The sequence below is a fragment of the Balaenoptera borealis genome (genome assembly GCF_965194805.1).
Source record: "Balaenoptera borealis genome assembly, chromosome: 14".
Lineage (NCBI taxonomy): Eukaryota > Metazoa > Chordata > Mammalia > Artiodactyla > Balaenopteridae > Balaenoptera > Balaenoptera borealis.
In genome coordinates this window covers 68347767-68368311 of record NC_138875.1, presented here as the reverse complement: position 1 = coordinate 68368311, position 20545 = coordinate 68347767, and the positions used below count along the sequence as shown (strand labels likewise).

General features: G+C 52.0%; 1 long non-coding RNA gene across 1 annotated transcript in view; it reads left to right on the top strand.

Annotated features, from left to right (window-relative positions):
• The first annotated feature begins 279 nt into the window (after window positions 1–279).
• Window positions 280–20545, top strand: part of LOC309611324 — a 28470-nt gene continuing 8204 nt past the window's right edge. The window contains exon 1 of the long non-coding RNA XR_014234446.1: window positions 280–7734. This is a non-coding gene — a long non-coding RNA (uncharacterized lncRNA). The remainder of the gene's footprint in view (window positions 7735–20545) is intronic.

Below are 20545 nucleotides of genomic sequence, written 5' to 3'. Positions count from 1 at the left end.
CCCCGGGCGTGCCCAGCCCTGAGCTGGGTGGGTGCATGTTTGCAACAGGAGGGTATTAATTTGCAGGGCAGATTTTATCCTTCCCATTGCCCAGATGAGCAAACCAAGGCTCAGAGGAATTAGGTGTCCTGCCCAAGGTCATACAGCTGGTAATCGGTCCCTTTGTGTGGGTAGGGCGGGAGAGAGTGAGGGATTCAAAGCCAGGTCTGATTCCACAACTCCTCACAGCTGTAAAATGGCCCAAACCACCCTACCTGGGATCTGGGCCACTTCCCAGGCTGGCCTCGCCCTGCTTCTCTGTTCTACATCCAGGCTGCTCCTTACAGAGATGAGCCAGCCCCATCCCTGCTCCCAGGGACCCACAGTGCAGTGGGGGTGGGGCAGACATGTCTACAGAGAACCCTCATGATCTCTTCAAATTGGCCCCAGTCTAGCTGAGTGACTGAGCCCATGTGGTCTGGAACCAGACTGCCAGGGACTGAATCCTGTCTCCACCACACTGGCCATGTGGCCTTGGGCAAGTTACTTAACCTCTCTGGGCTTCCTCATCTGTAGAATGGGGATAACGGTTGACGTGAGAATCGAATAAGATGATTCATGTAGAGGGCTTGGCATAAGTGCCTCGTAAGCACGTGCTTTCATTTCTTACCATCCATCCATCCATCCATCCACCCATCCACTCATCCATCCATCCATCTATCTATCCATCCACTCATCCATCCATCCAACAACCCATCCATCCATCCAACCACCTATCCATTTGCTATTGCGGCCAAAATGACTGGCACGTAATTGGTGCTTTGTACATATTCAATTTCTTATAATTAGACATGCCACTGTATTGCTGGGTACTGTGGGCACCGGCAGGGGAGATTTCTATTTCTTCATAGAAATAATGGGTGTCATAAAGTGATTGTTTAGGGTGACACTCATGCAATCTGAGGCCCCCGGTCCGCTGAGGTTCAGAGAGGACTTCCCCTAGCAGGAGTCACCTCCCCTAGGGCCTGTGGGTGAGGGGAAGGGCCTTCCAGGAAGGGGGAGCTGCATGAGCAAAGGCCGTGAAACAGGGGGGAACTGCAGGGACATGTCCTGTGAGCCCCTCTGCAGGCCAGGCTCTAGGGCAGGTCAGGAAACTAGGAGGATGTGAAAGGGCTCAGGATCCTGCCTGCCTGTTTTATAGATGGGCAAACTAAGGCCTGGGGAGAGAGACGAGAACCAGAGTCAGGGCGGACCCTGGGTTTGCTACCTTCTAGCCCAGTGCTTTCCTCCTAGGAGGAAGAGCTCACTCCAGCTGGGAGATGTTCCGGCCACCAGCTGAGCCGGGTGTATGTCTCAGCTCAAGCGAATTCTCTCAACAGCCCCTGCAAGGAGGCACACGGGTCCACTTCACAGAGCAGGAAGCTGGGACTCGGTGGGTTCAGCACAGCTGTCAGTGAAGGAGCTGGGATTCAAAGCAGGAACAAATGCTGGAATCTGGGTTCACGCCCTTGGGCTCTCCTACCTGGGGAGGAGGTGGACAAATAGAAGGGGGTGATGGTGGGGCGGGGTGGTACTGAAGGGCTGGGCAGGACGAGCAGACTTTTCCACTCTGCCCTTCTTGGGCCGAGAGTGTCCGCTCAGGCCCGGCCACCGCCTGGATAGATGCTCTGGCCCTTCTTCCCTTCTTTGTCCCTGCCCTATTGTCTCCAGATTCTGGTTCCATTTCAGAATCTGACTTCACAGGGCTTGGCCCTTTTGTGCAAACTGCAAAGCCCTTTTCTTTGTGATTATAATTTTTTTCTTTTCTTTTTTTTTTTTTTGGAATCCAAAATCTCTTGACAGGAAAATCGCTGCTTGAGGTTGGAGAAGCTTGTTTCCTCCTCCATGCGAAAGCCATTACGGGGCTGTCCGGGACGGAGCCCACGCATGTGTGCACACAGACGGTCCAACTCCCTTCCCTGCGCCCTGGAAAAGTGTGTCCAGCTGTCAGGCTGGAGCCGGCCCGGCCGGAGGTAATGCAAACCAGGCCGCCCCGGGGAAGCACATTCTTTAATCAGGACTCATGTCCCCGCAGCCCCAGCCCCGCTTCCATCAGGTACCTGCTCTTTCACTCGGGGTGGAGGCTCCTTTGTGGCTACAGATACAGCCTGGGCTGTGGCCTGGTGGTCCCGGGGGGAGGGAGGCGTGGAGCGGGGAAGCTTCCTGGCTGGTCCAGGCCCCTCCGTGGAGCTCGGGCTGGGGGACTGGGCAGAGTGGTGCTGATGCTGCCGGGGTGGGGGGGTACCCTCTGAAGGTGAGTATGGGGAGGGGGTGCAGGGGGGAGGAAACGGGGGTCTTGGGAGAAAAAGGGAGGACAGGGAGAGAATTGAGGAGGATGGAGGGAGAGTGGGATGGGAAAGGAAGTGGAGAAATGGAGAAAGTAAGACAGAGAGAGAGAGAGACGGAGGGAGCCAAGGAGAGAGAGAAGAAAGAAAGAGACAGGAGGAGGGGCAAGTGGAGGATTAAATGAGGGAGTGAAAAAAAATGGAGAGAGATAAACAGAGAGAGAGGAGCAATTAAGGGGGAAGAAAAGGAAAAAAGATCCCGAGATTATTTTCCAGAAGTCTATGGGGAGGTGGCTGGAATCCGTGGGCTTGGCCTCAGAAAGGCCCGGGTTTGACTCGCTTCCAGGCCATGTGACCTTGACGAGTTCCTGCCCTCAGTCTCCAGATCTGTGAAATGAGCCTACGAAGGCTGAGGTCTCCGAGGTTTCTCCTGGGAACGCAGAGGAGGGTGAAAACCGGGTGGCAAGAAGGAGGCTGTGGTTGCTTTGTCATGAACTCGGCCTCTATCACAGCCCACGAGATGGGAGGATTTCTCGGCCCTGCAGGAATGGGTTGTCAGTCCTTTTGAGAGAAGTTTGATTTCTGTGTTTACTTTGGTGCTGATCCTGACTTCTAGCATCTAGAGACTAGCTGCTTCCAAGGCCAAAAAAGATTGCATGTGTGTGTGCACGCGTGTGTACATGTGTGTGTCAGTGAGTTCACACTCACCATAGTGACACCCCATCCCAAGACTCCACAGCACGCCGGAGTCCCCCGTCATCCTGGGGGGCTGGATTCTGGCTCCGACTGGGGAGCCCATCTCAGGCTCTCAAGCCTACTGGTGATGCTGGTGGATGTCCAGGGCTTGCCGTGGCCCAGCCAAGCCTCTGCCATCGCTCATGGGCACCAGCAAAGAGAATCCAGGTTGAGGATGGTCCTGAGGATGAGAAGGGCAGTGAGATGATGGGAAAGGGAGCCTGAGGTCAGTTGGGGCCCAAGTCACCATCCCAGCTCTGAGCTCCTCATCCTCATCTGTGAAATTGGTGTATCATAGAAATGCTGTCAAGACAAGTGCAGCAAAGGAGGTTCTCTGAGCCCCGCCTTCCTGGTCCCCATCCCTGCCCATCCCACTGCACCGTCCTGCTTGTGCTTGTGTCTCCGCCTCTGGCTGTGAGCTGTGAAAAGGTAGGGACCACACGTGTCTGGCTCACCTGATAACCCAGTGACCAGCGAACGGGAAGTGCCAACCAACATTAGTGCCTTCCTGCTGTGCCCTTCTCCTCGTTTCCAACTTTGTCCAATAATGTGTGTGTCCACCTTGACCTGGAGACCTCAGGCCCAGGGGTTTTATCCCAGCCCCTCCCCCATCTCTCTGTGAGACTGAGGGTACAAACTCGGGACCTCAGTTTCTCCATCTGTGAAATGGGCCTAGGAGAGCCCATGTTGCCTCTCCAGGTTGTAGGGAGGATAAGAGAAAGGGGAGCTCTGCCTGAGGTTGGTGGGGTGGGGGGCTTGTTCTCGCCGTTTGCAGGAGCACTGGATCAGGAGTCTGGGGGTCTGTGCTCAGAGTGGCAACTAAGAGTCAGTGGGCTATGGGGTCTCAGGTTTCTCATCTGTGACTAGCCCATCCTGTGCTCTCTCCCCACTCCCAAGTCCCCATGGTCCCTGGTCCTGACTCTGGCCCCACCAGCCCCAGCTGTCTTTTATGCTCTTATCTCCCCACTCTGTTCCGCAGCCTTGTCTCTGCCTCTTGCCCCCCAACCCCCGCCCCAATTCATCCCTCGTCAGAGGTCATGGGTTGGGGAGGGGCTTCCCCTGCCTGCCTGGCGGAGCTTTATCTGTAATCTAATGCTGGCCCCAGGGACAAGGGGTCAGGGGCGCTGCTGGAATGAAAGAGGACGCCAGCGAGGACTCCTGGAAGAGGGAGATGGGGGAAGGGAAGATGGTGGTGGGAGGGTCCGGGCGCTCTCTCTCTGCTCTCTGAATGCCCCTTGGCGGGTGAACCTCCAACTCCTTGGGCAAATGATTTATCCTGTTGAAGTCTCAGTTTCCTCCCCTGCACAGTAGGGTCAGAGAAGGATCCAACGAGCCCTTGTACCCCTTACGTGGCTTGACGGGTCCTTGGCTCTTACACTCCACCAGCCACTCTGGTGCCTGCTGAGAACACCGAGCCTCTGAGAGGGGGTCTGGGAGAGGGAGAGCTGGGATTTAAAACCAGTTCTGTGTGTCTCCAGGGCCATGCTTGTACTCCCCACAACAGACTGGTGGAAGTCAAAGGTCAAAGTCCCAAACCAAGCTTTCCCAAAGTTCCAGGAGGAGAGTGAATTATCTCCCACTCACAGATAAAGGCTCCTCTGGGATGTTGCCCCTCTCCCTTGTGGCAGCTTGCAACTTTCCGGAGAAGGTAGCACTTGCAGTATTTACGAGGGAGTTTTATAGAAAGTAACCACGGGAAAGAGGCAGGGAAGGGCGTCTTTGGCAGAAGGAACAGCACATGCAAAGGCACAGAGTCATGAAGCAGGATGGTGTTTGCAGAGAAGGTGGTGGTCGTTCTGTGTGCTGGAGTGAAGGATGCTTTGGGAGTAAAGTAGGAGTACGCGTCTGGGGAGGCAAGCCAGGCTGGGGTGCATTTCTGGCTGTTGGTGGATAGTTTTAAGCAGAGCCCCTTTTAGAAAATTCTTCCTGTGGGCATGGCTGGGCGGATACTCAATTGGCAGGGACAGGTCTGGATGCAGAAGACCAGTTCAGAGGTAGGTGATTGGGGGAGTAAACCAAGCTTGAGAGCCAGGTGTTCAGGTGAGATGAGTCCAAGTCCAGACACATTTAGGGGTGAAGTTTGTGGCATAGCGTCTATCAGTGGGAAGGGTGATGGAGCAGGAGAAGTTGAGGGTAATGCCCAAATCTCTGGCTTGGGCAGCTGGGGGGGAAAGGGCAGGTGTTCCATGAGCTGGGGGTGAGTGGGCAGTTTCGGGGCAAGGAAAATGAGTTTAGGTGGACACATGTCACATCTGAGGAGTTGGTGAGTGTATCAGTTATCTATGACCACAATAATGCTGCATAACAAACAGCCACCAAAGCTCAGTGGAATTCAGTGATCAATAATTATTCAGCTTGTGTGTCCATGGAGTCCAGGTGAACTGAACTGGGCTGGGCTGGGCTGATCTTACCTGAGACAGTGCAAAGTCCTGGAGGGGACCGGCTGCCAGCTGATCTAGGCTCAGCTTCACACGTCCCATCCTCCAGCAGGCTAGCCTGAGCGTGTCCTCATGGCCTCGGCAGAGATGCAAAAAGCCCAGTCACGCAAGCGCTTTCCAAGCCTCTGCTTGCATCATGTTTGCTAACTTCCCATTGGCCAAAGCAGGTGGCTGAGCCCAGAGCTGGGGGGAGGGCTCTGCAAGTCACGTGGTCAAAGGCATGGATATAGAGGGGGGGAAAGATGGCGGCCAAGAGGGGGTGTCCAACCAGCCACGTGGAGAAACCAGAGGACTGTTGCATATCCAGGACTGGAGATTTGAGGCTGTTGACCATGGACAGTCCCTGAGGCCATGGGAGGGGAGGGGTTGCCCAAGCCAGTGGTGTGGCTGAGAGCGGAGCTGGATCCCTGGGTGATCCTCTCCTTTCCTGCCACCTCCCAACCCCCTTCTGCACCTCATGGGAGAGAAAACCTCAGAGCTCAGATGGCCACAGAGGCCTCACCTGGCACGCATATAGTAGGTGCTCAACAAAACGCCAGCAGAGGGAACACAGCTAGGCAGGCTGGGCGATTAATCCCTTGTGGGTCAGCAGGTAAACGCTGGTGCCGATGCGCATTGTGGGAGGCTATGGGAGCAGGTATGACCCAGAGGCGCCCCACCTCACAGGGGAAACGCCCACCCCAGGTCCAGCTTTGAACAAAAACGGTGGTCCATTTTCAGACCAGAACAGCATTTGACCTGAATGAGTTCACTCGTCTCCAAGGTTCTAGACCCTTCTGCTCTATCTCATTCCCTCCTCCCAACAGTCCCAGGAAGATGCAGACCTTGTACCCCTTCCCCCACCCTTTGCAGCTGGAGATCCTGGAGGAGCAGCAAAGCCCAAGCTCACAGGGGCGGCTCAGTGGCAGAGCTTGGAGCCCAGTGCCACACGCCCAAGCCTCAGCTCTCCCAACTGCAGACCCCGGCCCCGCTCTGGGGGGCTTCGCCCTTTATGCTGCGGCACGGAATCCGTGGTTTAGTGGGGGAGTGTTTAGTCAGGCAGCTTGCCTGGATGGTGACCTCCCACAGAGCCACCCAGCCCTCGCCCTCAGCCAAGACTGATTTCCTTGGAGGGATTTTTTTTTTTTTAAGGCAAAAAACAGCAGGAAAATCTCTCTCCCGCTGCTTCTTGTATTTCCTTTATAGTTTCCTTTGTTCTATATTTAATTTTTTGTTTTAAACCCGGTTGAAGAGGGATGGGCGAATCACCGAGGGTTATTGATTTATTATTTATGGCGACTCATACGTTGCTTTAATCGTGTCTTCTGTCCCTTTCCTATTCTGCATAGTTGGAGGACAACCCAAGGAAATCGTTTGAGGCATCAGAGGCTCCTGTTTATTTCTGCCTTGCAACCTGTTGATAGAAAATGAGGCTCATTTTGCGGGGTATGCTGGCTCTTAGCTTTTCTCACATGGGTGGAGATGTGACCCTGGGCCTCAGCTGAGGCAGAGGAATGAGCCTGGGGTAACCTCTCCTTGGTGACTCGGTGTGGCCTTTGGACAATGCTGAGGGGTGTCACGAGGCTGCTTGTTAGTCCCCCAGCTAAATGGCCCCCAACATCTGTGTCTTCTGGTTACTCTGGCTTCTTCCCCTCCAATTCCTACAGACACCCAGCTCCCTGCCACACCTCCAGCAGCGCTCATGCAAAACAGCAGCCCTCTTCCAAAATCCCAGTACAAATAATAACGATTAACAATGCATAAGAACTGATCTTTATTGAGAGCTTTGCCACAGACAAATACCAAGTGCCTTTTATATGAATCGTCTTATTTGGACTCAGCCCCTTGAGGTGGGTTTTGTTTAGTCCCATTTTACAGGTGAAAACACTGAGACCACGAGGAGGTGAGGAACTTGACCAAGGAAGCGGTGGAGCCGGACGGGAACCTGGTGCTGCCTCTGAAGGCCGAGCTCTTATCTAGGAGCCCAACCACCTCCCTGGAGGACCGGAGCAGCCAGGCAGGGAGCCCGTGGCACATGCGAGGGAGGTCCACTCTGCGCGTGCCCAGAACCCAGGTGCTGGGCTCTGGGACCAGGAAGGTTTCCTCCTTGCTGCCCGGAGTGATGGTGCCACCAGCACCTGGTCAGGGCCCTGGCTCCCGGCTCTCTCTGGGATGCTGCTCTCTGCAGCCAGGGCTTCCTGTGCCGGACACTGCGTGACCTGGCAACCCGCAGCTTCTGACTTTAGCAAAGGATGCTTCTGGAAGCCACAGAACCACGTGTGAGTATGAACACTGGAGAATGTGAGTGTGTACATTGGAGAGTGTGAGTGTGTACGAGAGTGTGAACACGTGACTTATGGTTGGCTGGAGGTGCATACGGGGACGGCAGTCAGCAAAGACCCACTGCAGTCCCCAAGGACGCTCCTGATGCTGGCCTCTGCTCTGTGCTGTGGGGCTGAGGACCCAGTCTTGCCCCGGCCCATTCCCTTCGCCCTGGCATTCAAGGATCTCACCGCACAGCTCCCTACTCCTCCCAGTGCCACCTTCCCACCATCTCCCTCCAAATGCCCATCTGCCTCTTCTCACATGCCACCTTTTATTTGCCCACCCCCACACATTTTCTGCTGCCCTTGCCCTTGAAGTTAGCTTTCCCACAATCTCCTTCTTTCCAAATGCTTTCCACTCCTCAAAATCCTGTTCAGTTAGCACCTCCTCCGTGAGATACATACGGAGAGATGCTCACTTTGGGACTCTCAAAACACAATCTTTGTCCCAGAATGTGGTCCTCACAAGGATGGGAGTTTGTCTGTCTGGCTCACCGCTGTGTCCCATGTCTGGGGCACCACCTGGCACAGGGAATGTGCCCAAGAGATACTGGATGAATCCGTGAGTAAATCCCTTCTCTCCCCTGCTGTGCCATCAGCTTCAGGAGGTCAGAAACTATTGGGAAAAGGAAAAAGCGGGGCTGTTGGAGTCAACAGACTGGGTTGAAATCCTGGCTTCCCCGTCTATTAGCTGTGGGACCTTGATCAAAATATACTCTCCAAACCGTTCTTTCTATATCTGTGAAATGGCAATAATCACACTTCCCTGGACAATTGCATGGCACCTGGCCCACCCTGGCGCACCATTAGTGCGATTGATGGAAAAGAACCAGGGGCCAAGGGCACCTCACCTGGAACAATGGGAGAAGGTGTCTTAGAACCGACAGGGCCACGCCCCACCCTGCCCCGCCTTGTCAGGATTGGTTTGCACATGTGCTGAAGAAAACAGTGTTGGATATGGTGATTGCAGGCAGCCAGTCAATTAGCTGGTGTTCAGGAATCTGATCATAGCAGTCAATCGGTGATTGCCAATCTGCATATTTATTCAGTATCATTAATTATGCATCATGCAGCATTAATCCCCGTCATATGCGTGTGTGCATGCTGTGGGACAAGGCTTCGGGTCCCCTCTGGAGGAAACTGCTGGCACGGTGTGTGTTGGGGATGAGGGACACATACAAGCGGTGGCAGCCAATTGGCACAGAAGCAGATTGAGCGCTGTTTTGCATCGGCCACAGAAACTGGGCCTGGTCTGGCTCTTTATTTAAACCTGTCGTTGCAAACTGGTGGATGGCAGGGCTGAGCCAGGCTACAGATGTGTTTTATTTTGCCTGAACAATAATGAAAAAAAAAATGTAAATAATGCATTTAGTGTGGGCATGCCAGTTTGCCAGCACCCCCACTCCCCCTATTGCCTCATATACCACTTATTTTACTCCCTAAGTTTCCTGCTTGGCCCCTGGGAGCATTTGAATTGGTCACCTGTAGATCAGGGTGTCTTAAGTCTTTTAAAAATTATTGTCCCCTTAAGGAACTGTTCTAGACATTTTTCCCGACTTGTCCCTTCTCCCTCTGGTGAAATTTTAATACCACAGATATATTGGATAACTGTTCATATTCTGTATGTATATCTGTAAGATTTTTTGGTTCCCCAAGGGGCAAAGTTCACCCTTGTTGAGAATGCATCCTGTAGGTTGTAAGGTCTCTCTGCCTGTCTCTGGTTGTTCCCATGGTGGGGTAGGGATAGGAAGAGGGTTGGCAATGAGGTGGTTGGATTTGTATAAATCATTTCTCTTTCTTCTTCCACTGGATGAACCCTCCATATGGGCTCCATGGCTCTCCTTACTTCCCCCTAAACTAGCTCCGGGAGGTCCATATTCTACTCATATGGTGGTGCTGCCCTCTACCCCCACCCCCATCCAAATACTCAAGACACAGATCAGAGGTCCTCTCTTCCAGAGTTTGGCCAGTTAAAACAATTAACAATTGTTAAAACAAAATAGTAAAAAAACCAAACAATTAAAACAATTGTACAGAATATTTTAGTATCAGAGGAGGAAGTCTCCTTGGGAATCATAATTTCTCAACTTGTACTTTGCAGATGAGTAAATGGAAGCTCAGAGAGGGCAAGGGATTTGCCCAAACCTGCACAGCAAATCAGGAAGAGTTAACGACCATGACCAGATTTTAAAGCCAATACTTCCCATCTACCCCATTTACTCACTAAAGCAGGTTTGTTCACCCTTGCATCATCTGGGCCTGGCACAGGGAGAGCCACAGTGCACATCAACACGTGAATACATTAAAGGCTCTGACAAGTCCTGCAGGAAACAATCAATTTTAGTTTTGCATAATGCAGCTTTCCTTGATCTTGTGTTTGATCACAGACCGTAAAACTTCTATATGCCATGTACTTGGGCACCAGAAGATAAAACTATAGTCTTAAAATAGCCCCAAACTGGAAACAACCCAAAATCCATCACTAGTAAAATAAAGAAACTCTTCTATGTTCACACAATGGGATATTATACGGCAGTGAAAAATGAATGGCCTATAGCTCCTGGCAACAACATGAATGAATCTTACTGCACAATGTTGAAGGCAAGAAGCCAGACACAAAATAACACTGACATGATTACTACTATTATTCCATTTATATAAAATCCAGAAATAGGCAATACGAAACCATGTTGTTCTCAGGTCTAAAGAAAACCCAAGGAAGTGATGATCATCAGAGTCAGGAGGGTAATGAAATCTCACAGGGAGAGGGGAGGGAGAGGCATGGAAGAGGGGCAAGCAGGTGCTTCCGAAATTTCATTTCTTGTCTGGTACATAGGTGTTTGCTGGATAATTAATCATTAAATTGTGCTAAACTACATTTTCTGTGCTTTGCTCTATGTTAGTTATGTTTCACGATTGAGAGAATAAAAAAAGCTTGTGCCGGCTTTGGCTCTAGGGGCAGGAGTAGAGGCTGGGAGGCCAGAGGGGAGGCTGCCGCAACCTCCAAGGCATGAGACAATGGTGGCCTGGACTGTGTGTGTGAGAGTGGGGGGTGGGGGGGGTGGGCGAGTGGGACAGAGAGAAGCAGAGGGATTCCAAAGGGACTTAGCAGATAATTTGGCGACCCCCCCGCCCCAGCGTGCTCACCGATGCATTTGGCTTCTGGCTTTTAATCACACCTTCGGGGACGTCTTCACCATAGTCCTTGGTCATCAGAACAGGGAGGCCAGACGGGGTGCCTGGCAGGGGGCAGGATGTGGAGAGCACTGGAGAACCCCACGGAAAGGTAGCCAGGAAAAGAGATGGGGAACTGAGTGCAAAGAGAGAGTGGTAAAGAGGCCATTGCCCAGAACTGTCAACATGTGGGCCCCAGGCGCCCAGCGTTCCATTAACTGTTTCTTGGGATCATTTTATTGGCCCATGTGCACAGGTGGGGTGGCGGGCTGGCCAGGATGACCTGTGCAGATGTGGCTGGAGAAGGGGCCGGTGATCAAGGGTGGACCTAACCCCGGCCCACAGGCCCCTGCCCAATCCTTATTTTCTAGTGCCTTCTGTCCCGCCTCCTGGGGACAGCCACAGTATTTTCTGTCTGGCCGGCCATGCCTGGCTGTGCTCGGGAACACAGGCCCCTTCAGAGGTGCCCCCCGAGTCGGCTGAGCTGTCCGAGCCCTGACAAACTCTTGAGGGAAGCGGGCGTCGCAGCCCCAGCTGTGTAAATGTTTTTGGTTTTCCTGCTGAGGCTGGGGGTTGAGTCAGCGCCAAGACAAGCCTCGCTTGAGTTTTCTTTGGCAAGGCGGCCCGGCTCAGGAATGTCAGGCGAACTTTCCAAATGGGATGGTTTGTCGGTGGGACCTCAGGCTGAAAGCTGAGCCCCGGGTACACTCTGGCATCATCTAATTACTGCATCCCAATTAGAGTCGAGAAGCGGTGGCCCGGCCTGCTCAGATGGGAGCTATTTTCCCTGCTCACCCTCGTCCTGCCGGGAGGGGCTGGGGCCGTTTAGGAGGCTCTCTGTGGGCTCCTCAAGTGGGCTTGGGTGGGAGGGTGGCTTTCACCATCCACAGGGTGATGGAGTTTTCGGGGGGGTGGGAATGTGGACTCCATTCTGGGCCCCGGCTGTGAAGTTGTGAGAAAAGCCCACGGAATCACTGTGAGGTGTACGTTTTGCTTTTTGTTGTTGAACTCCACTTGGTTAATGATGACTTGGACCTTCCTTGGTACATCTCACAGCAGAGAAAATCTAGAGCAGGGCTTCCAAATGCAAAATCCTCCAGGGGCGGGTGAATTACTTAAATGAGTGAAGCTGGCCGGCAGTGCGGCAATACGGAGGGGTGGGGACTGGGGCAGACTGGTGAGCTCCTGTTGCATCCCCAGGGGTGGATGCTTCTTGGCTTCAGCTGAGCTTGGCTCTGGCTGAATGTGATTCTGATGTGGCCCAAACTTCTGAAGTTCCAAGAGAGATCCAAAAAAAAAAAAAAAATCTATATTTTCTGTGAAATCCCTCAATCTTGAAATGTTGGCAACTAATTCAATTAGAAAAAAAAAATTGGATGAAGGGCCATGTCAGCCAAACCAAACACATCTGGGAGCCGGATGAGGCCTCCAGACCATGCATGTGTGACCTCTGGGCTCTAATTTCCTGACCCGTGACTGCAAGCTGAGGGGACAGATGGAAACAGCGACTTCAACCACAACAATGACAAGAACAAAACCCTTTTGTCTGTGCTCTGGGCTAACCCAGGTGTGGTGCTGAGCACTTTATATGCTGAACTTCCTTTAATTCTCACGCCAATCTGATAGGCAGGCCTCACCATGCCCACTTTACAGATGGGAAGACTAAAGTCTCCAGGGAGGGATGTAATTTGGCCAAGGTCACACAGCTGATAAGTGGCAGAGCAAGGATTTGATCCTGGGTCTGTCTGACTCCCAGCACTGGGCTGAAGTCATGAGATTTGCTTTCTTATTGTTGTTGCTGAATTCATTCACTCATTCATCTTTTCCGTAAACCTTTATTGAACTCTTACTATGTGCCAGGCACTGTGCTCAGTGCTTTGCAAGGATTAAATGAGGGAATATATGCAAAGGGCATAGAGCATGTAGTAAGTGTCCAGGTTGTTAGCTACCTACATGGGGTGTGTCCTGCCCAGGCTATGGGGGCGGGGGGGATGGAGTGTGGAGGAGGCTGAAAAATATGAGTAATGTGTAACCTCTCCTTTTTTTTTTTTTTTTTTTTTTTTTAGTTTTTTAATAAATTTATTTATTTATTTATTGGAGGCGCTGGGTTTTCGTTGAGGTGCACGGGCTTCTCATTGCAGTGGCTTCTCTTGTTGCGGAGCGTGGGCTCTAGGTGCGTGGGCTTCAGTAGTTGTGGCACACAGGCTCAGCAGGTGTGGCTCACAGGCTCTAGAGTGCAGGCTCAGTAGTTGGGGCGCATGGGCTTAGTTGCTCTGCGGTATGTGGGATCTTCCCAGACCAGGGCTCGAACCCGAGTCCCCTGCACTGGCAGGCGGATTCTTAACCACTGCGCCACCAGGGAAGTCCCATCTCCTTTTTTTTTAATTGAAGTCTAGTTGGTTTACAATATTGTGTTAGTTTCAGGTTACAGCAAATTGATTCAGTTATATACATATATATATTAAAATAATATATATATAAGAATATCTATAAAAATATATTCTTTTTCAGGTTCTTTTCCATTATAGGTTATTACAAGATATTGAATATAGTTCCCTGTGCTATACAGTAAATCCTTGTTTATCTATTTCATATATAGTAGTGTGTATCTGTTAATTCCCTACTCCTAATTTATCCCTCCCTCCCTTTCCCCTTTGGTAACCATAAGGTTTTTTTCTATGTCTGTGAGTCTGTTTCTGTTTTGTAAATAAGTTCATTTGTATTATTTGCTTAGATTCCACATGTAAGTGATATCATATGATATTTGTCTTTCTCTCTCTGACTTACTTCACTTAGTATGATCATCTCCAGGTCCATCCATGTTGCTGCAAAAGGCAATATTTCATTCTTTTTAATTAGCCTCTTCTTTTGAAGATGCCCAGCCTTGTGGGTCTCAGCTAAATACTTCATTGACTCTATCCATGAATCGGGGATTGACTCATCTCTAATCTGTGAAATGGGTACAATATGGACCCAATCAGAGTCACTGGGCACAGAAGTTCAGCTCGGGGTGGCAAAGCTCTAGATGGTAAGTACTAGGAGGAGGCCTTGCTCATCTTGGTCCCCCCAGGGATAATGGTGATGCTTGTGAAGGTGACTAGCCAATTTGGGAAGCTGGCGGGCTTGGGCAGAAGCCAGCCAGCCCTGCAGTATTGAGGAGGCAAAGTCGGGGGGCAAGGATGGCACCAGCTGGGGCTCTGAGTCCTTCTCTGTGGGGTCAGGGGAGTCTGGACAAAGGTCCCCAGAGCAATCTGACATTTACAATTTGCAAAGCACTTTACAGTTTGCAGGGCCAGAGAGCAGCCAGCTCTCCCCTGCTCGCAAGCATTCGCTGGCTCCCCTTTGCCTCTTATGTTGCCCACAGTGAGCCTTGGATAAGAGTTTGAATGTGTGAGTGCACATGAGCAAGACCGGGCCAGTCCTTACTCATCCACCTGGTCATGGCTTCAGCTCCACGTGGAAGGCAGTTTGGATGGCGTTGGGTGGAGAGAGTCCAGAACCTGGCATTCTGGTAAAATTCCAGGGGGATCCAGGAGTTGGGGATGCCCTGTAGAGAGGCAAGGTCAATCCAAGTGCTGACTTCTGGGTTTTATTTTGGTCCCATTTCACGACAAGAATTCCTGCTGGGAGAGTACCTTCACAAGCTCGGGCTGCCATGACAAAATTACCACAGACTGGGTGGCTTATAAACAGACATTTATTTCTCACAATTCTGGAGCCGGGAAGTCCAAGATCAGGGTGCCAGCATGGTCAGGTTCTGGGGAGAGCCTTCTTCTGGGTTGCAGACTACCCACATTTTGCTGTATCCTCACGTGGCAGACCCAGGAGAGGAAGCAAGCTCTCTGGTGACTCTTATAAAGACAGTAATCCCGTCATGAGGACGCCACCCTCCTGAACTCATAAATCCTAATACCTTCCAAAGGCCCCACCTCCTAATACCATCCCATGAATTTGGTGGAGGCGGGGAGGGGAGACAAACATTTAGTCCATCACAGGGAGGGAGATCCCTCAGGCTAGGGGGTGAACACCAATCTTGACAAAGACACCCACCATATTTTATGTTTATTGCGTGTTTATTATATGATGGGCACACTGGAACTTCACTTGCCTATCATACCCATTCTACAGAAGGGGAAACTGAGGCTCAGAGTGATGTCATTTAGCAGATGAGTGGTGAAGCCGTATCTTGAACCCAAGCTTGTTTGCATCCAGACACTGCTTTTAGGAGCACATCCTGTTTACCCACAGTCCTCGACAAAGCAGACGATACTGCCACACCCACTTCACGGGTGGGAGAGGAAGCCCATCCACAGGCCCACAGCAGTGCAGAGTGGACCCAGGACTCAGGTCCTCTTCCCAGCATCACCATCCCACAGCCCCAGCCCCCTGCCGTGGCCAGTTCAACCAGTGCTTCCCATCCGCCCACTGGATGAGGTTAAAGGCTGATGGGACACGAACTGTCTAACCAGCAGGGTTTCTAAGGGCTCCCTGAAGCCCCCAGGCTGAGGGTGTGCAGGGTGGGCTTGCAGCCTCTCCGCAGGGGCTGTTCCAGAGCCCGGAGCCCAGCTAGCCTCCAGAGGTGGGTGATTTGGAATCAGAACACATGGCTCTTGCTGGTATGTAATGAGCAGGGAGTGAGCTGGTAGATATGCTAATTTCATTATTCATGTACATAATTACAATCTAGAAGTTGGCAGCTTTCTAGGTAATGACAGGAGGGAAGGGGAAATTTACCTAACTTTTGTAATATATGTGTAGTATTATTTAACTCTTAAATTAAGGGACTTAATTCATTGCACGAGGCCCACAGATGTGAGGCACTGATGCAGAACTTCACCTTGTCTCTCCACCCAGTAATCCTCCCTTCCTTCAACAAATATCCACCATGTGCCAGGCCTTGTGCCAGTTTGAGGGTTGCTACAGTGATGGAAGCCCAGTCGGATGCCCTCAGCATCCCATGGTCCAGGATGCGGACGAGTGAAGCAAGAATTTGACAGCGCGGCGCGAGAGGGGCAAGATGCAGGAAAAGCAGGGAGTCAGAGAGGGCTTCCTGGAGGAGGAGGCATCAGCACTGGTCTTGAAAGGTGATGAGTAAGAGTTGTCCATGCTGAGAAGAGAGGAAAGGCATTTGAGATGGGCGGTAGATAGGGGGAATAGCTTGGGCCAAGGCCAAGAGGGGAGACCCTGCGACATTTTTGAGGATGCTGGGCTGGAAAAATTGGAGGGAGGGCTGGCGTATGGCTCTGAGAACAGGCCTCTCCAGATTCAGATCTTGAAAGCAGACGTGCTCAGCCTCAGTGGGAACCCCTGTGTGCCGGTGGCTGATGTGTCTGGGGCCCATCCTCTCCCCCCACCTCCCCACTGATAAGGCCTGGGAAAGGGCGATGGCAGGAGGGCTCTTTGAGGCCCATTTGGTGTCTGCTGGCCATTGGCGGAACACCCAGCTGGGGGAAGTGGGGCTCAGGCCTGGAACAGCCCTACAATGGGCGAGTTTGGAGCTCAGCCCTCTGAACTGGGCGGGGGCATGTCCCGGAGTGGGGCCCCTGTCGTCCCCAGCAGCCCGGCGAACAAAGCCAGCTTTGGGCTTTCACCCAGCTGGATGCGGGGTTTGCAGAGGGGCCTGGTCCCGATGGGGGTGTGAAATTCTTGATTAGGGCTGGCCATGGCCTGCCCCCTCCCCGATGTGGCTCTTCCTGCCCCCTCCCCACATTCGGGGGAGAGGGAGCAGCTGCACAAACACAGGCTCAGGCAGGGAGGCAGCCGGGATGTGAGAAGCCGTCTGTCCTGCAGCCGCATGCCCCACGCCCCACGCCCCATGCTGGCGCTCACGGACGCTTTCCTGGGAGAACCTGCATGTGTGTGGCACTTGGGCCTGCGTTCTGGTGGCCAGGAGGGTGGGAAGGTCGCCGCATGAGTGTCTGTGCGTGCGCACGTGGGCAGAGGTGCATGCTGAGGACGTGGCTGAGTGTGTGGAACGCCTATCAGGTTATGGGTATGTTGACCGTGAGTGCACACAAGTGTGTAAATGCAAACGACTGGGAGTGTGCGTGAGTGTGAGTGTGTACACTAAGCACCCACGTATATACGCGTGCACATGGGCAATTGCGCACAACACACACATGCAAATGGGAGTGAGGTGTGGCGTGTATGCACATGTGTGCATACGCTGGCACATGTGTACAAGAAGTGGATGTGTATGTGAGCACATGTGTGATTGCTTTGGAGGGTGTGTGGGTAAGTTAGGCTGTGTGCATGTGCATGCTTGTGTGATTGTGATGGCCCGTGTGTGTGGAAGGCATAGGTGTGTGTGATCGTATTTTCTGTGTGCATGTGTACACATGTGTGAGATTGTGTTGGCCTGTGTCTACGTGTATATATAAGTTATAGTGTGTGTGTGTGTGTGTCTGTGTGTGTGTGTGTGTGTGAGATGCTTGCCCTGGAAGGAGCAGGGGCTTATTTGGCATGTCGTGGCAGGTGAAGGTCTGAGTCAGGGTTCAGGGCCCATGTGCCAACCACATGGAATGTCACCACCTCCTGGAGTGCCTGTTCCCCCTGCCCGGCCGCTGGCATCTCCCCCAAGGCCCCCGTTCCTCCCTCTGGCTAGTCCTCTGTGGCTGCGTTCCTTGGAGGGAACGGTTTGTTTTCCCTTCCAGTCCATCCTTCTATAATTGTTTCCATGTATTTCCCTTGATCTGTAGTTTGCAATCCATCCCCGCCCTCCTCCACTCCCCTGCCCAGGACGTAGCTCCATTCTGGGACCGCAGATGGAGGGCCTGCAGCCGGGCAAGGAGACAACGGAGCTAGGTGCGGACCACGACGCACAAGGCGCCTCTCCAGTCACGGAGCCCTCCCAAGTCTGCTGGAAAGCTAAGACTTTTACATGAAACAACAGGACCCTGGGATCTATTATGTCCATTGATTAGACAATCTGCCTGAGGCTCACAGAAGGTGGGCAGCTGGCAGAGCCCCTGGGAACCCCAGCTGGGATGGGAACTTAGATCCGATTTCCTAATCCATGCCCCGTCATGCCTTTCCCACTGCCTCATGGACCCACCTCACTGCCCCCATCCTGGCCACTCTTTCTCCACCGGACCTTCCTCTCCAGGAAAGGGGAAAGGATTCGGGATGAGTTTGCAGTTCTCCAGGTTAAAATGGAGACCAAGGAAAATTTATACGATTCCACTTTCCACTTCTCTCTGGATCCCTCATTGAGCCCGTAATGTATTCCCCCTTCTTGCTAACACACTTTTTAAAATGTTAATAGACTGTAAATTACTTTTCTTTTTATACTTCTTAAAATAAGCGTTTCCTCTTGTGGATGGCAAGGCAATGCTGGAGTTACGGGCTTGGGTTTATTACTGTCGAGATGAGATGGACTGGAGAGAGCTCATACAGCTTTTATAGGAACTATTTTATTTATAAGAATTTTCCTAATGTCAGATGGATGTGACGTGCCTGGTTTCCTTCTGCCCAGCCTTGAGAGAAGAGCGGAATATAGCATGGCTGGGGCCTGGGTCAACGTGTCTTTGCCTTGGAAGCTCCAGAACTGTGGACGGAATCTGTTCTTTAGCAGCCCTAATACAATCGTCTTCTAGTTTCTACTTGCACACTTCTGGTGATGGGGAACTCACTTTCTACTGAGACAGCTGGTCTCCAGTGAAAGGTCTAACTCCTTTCCTACGTTAACATCACTTACTGGTCCTAGCTCTGCTCTCTGGAACTAGAGAGGAGATACTAGTGTTCCCACAGAACACTTGGGAACCTCCCAGGGATTTGAAGGTGGCCACCATGGCCACCATGCCTTTTTCTGCATCTTCATTTCTCTGCATGAAAAAGCTCCCCTGGTTCTTTAAATATTTCTCCCTCACTTCATCATCTCACCCACCCTCCAAAACATTCAGATTTTTTCCCTCCAAGGTCAGAAGGATTATTTTAGCTTCTCTTAATCACCAAGACCAGCATTTCCCATTACCACTCCTGGGAAATCCCAATTCTGGTCATGCTTGTAAAGATTACCTGCTCAAATGAATTTGGGGAATGCTGGGCTAAAGAAATAGAAACAGGTTCCTTTGCAGCAGGACTTATCAGAGCCTTTATACAATGAATACACATGGCGACTCTCCAAAGTGGGTGCAGTAGGCAGCATATTACAAACTCAAGAGACTTGGAACTATGGATTTTTAAAAGACATCCCAGAGGGTATGTGTACCCAAAACTGTTCGGAAATGCTCTACGGTGGTGAATTTCAAACAAAAAATAATGCCCGTTAGCTCATAGAAAACCAGCACGTTGGCTCTGGCATAACAGTTCCCCAAGGTGGTCTCTGCTTTATTGTGGCCCCCTTGGGGGGCCAATGCAAGGTTGGCAGATTCTCAGCATGGCGGTGGGAACCTTGCCTCCCCCATGCCAGGTTCAGTTTTCCTGTTACTAACCTTTCAAAGTCACCTCCAGGCTCTGTCCTGCTGGGAAGCTATGGTTTGGGCTCATGGGACAAGTCATGTTAGAAAAGGAATCCAGCTCCACCATGTATTACCTATGGGACTTTGACAATGACTTCACCTCTCTGACATTCAGACTCCTCATCTATGATCTGGGATTCATCTCAGAGCCTTCTTTGTGGGGCAGACGGAGCCCGATGCCTGGCACAGAGGAAATGCTTGAGAAATGTCAGTGGCTCATTCACACCTTTCAAAAGACCTCATCTGGTGCCATCTCTTCCCAAGCACCCTCACTCCAGCCAGGCTGAACTTCCTGCACGGCCTCAAGTGTGCCAAGCCTGCCCCTACCTCAGGGCCTTTGCACACAGTGCCCTTTCTGCTTGGAACACACTTTCAGGCTGTATCCTCATGGTGCATGGGAGATGCTCAATAGACAATGGCTGAACCGCTGTGAGTTGATGGCCCTTACGTATCTTCCCCTCCCCGAGGCCACCCAGCTCATGCCCACAGTCTGGCAAGGCCTGAAATCTGCCGTTGTCCTGCCTTGAGAGAACAAGCAGGCCCTCGCACACATCCACCCCCAAATGACCTTGAGCAGCTCTCAGGAACCCCTGGTGCAGGGAGGCTGTCGGTTGGGGGTTGGCAGTCACACACCCTGGCCACCCAACCCAGCCCATGGCCCCTGCCAAATGCAGGTGATGTGATCAGGGCAGATTGCTGTCCCTTCCCAGTTGCCCGTGCTGGCCACCAACTGAATCATTCTTGAACAATTGGTCACAGGCTTGTTTCCTTAAAAGTGATGTTACCTCTAATTATGTCCGACAGGATGTGATGCAGGTTCCTCGTTTTCCCTTTTCAGCTCATCAGAGCAAGTGTGTGCACCATGGCTGAGATAATTGAATCTTCTTTAAATCAACAGGCTGGAAGGGGGGTGGTCTGGCCTCCCCGGGGTTGAGCAGGCCTCCTATCATGACCCCATGAGGCCAGTCTGGGGCATCTGCTGAGAACAGGGCAGTGTCTACGGCCCCAGAGGCTCTTCTCACCCAAATGTCACCTGCCATTGATCTATAGCATACGCGATATTCCATTGTTTGTTGAGGGGGCGTTGGGGTTGAGAGCCCAGTGGTCTGGGTTCAAATCCCAGCTGGACCACT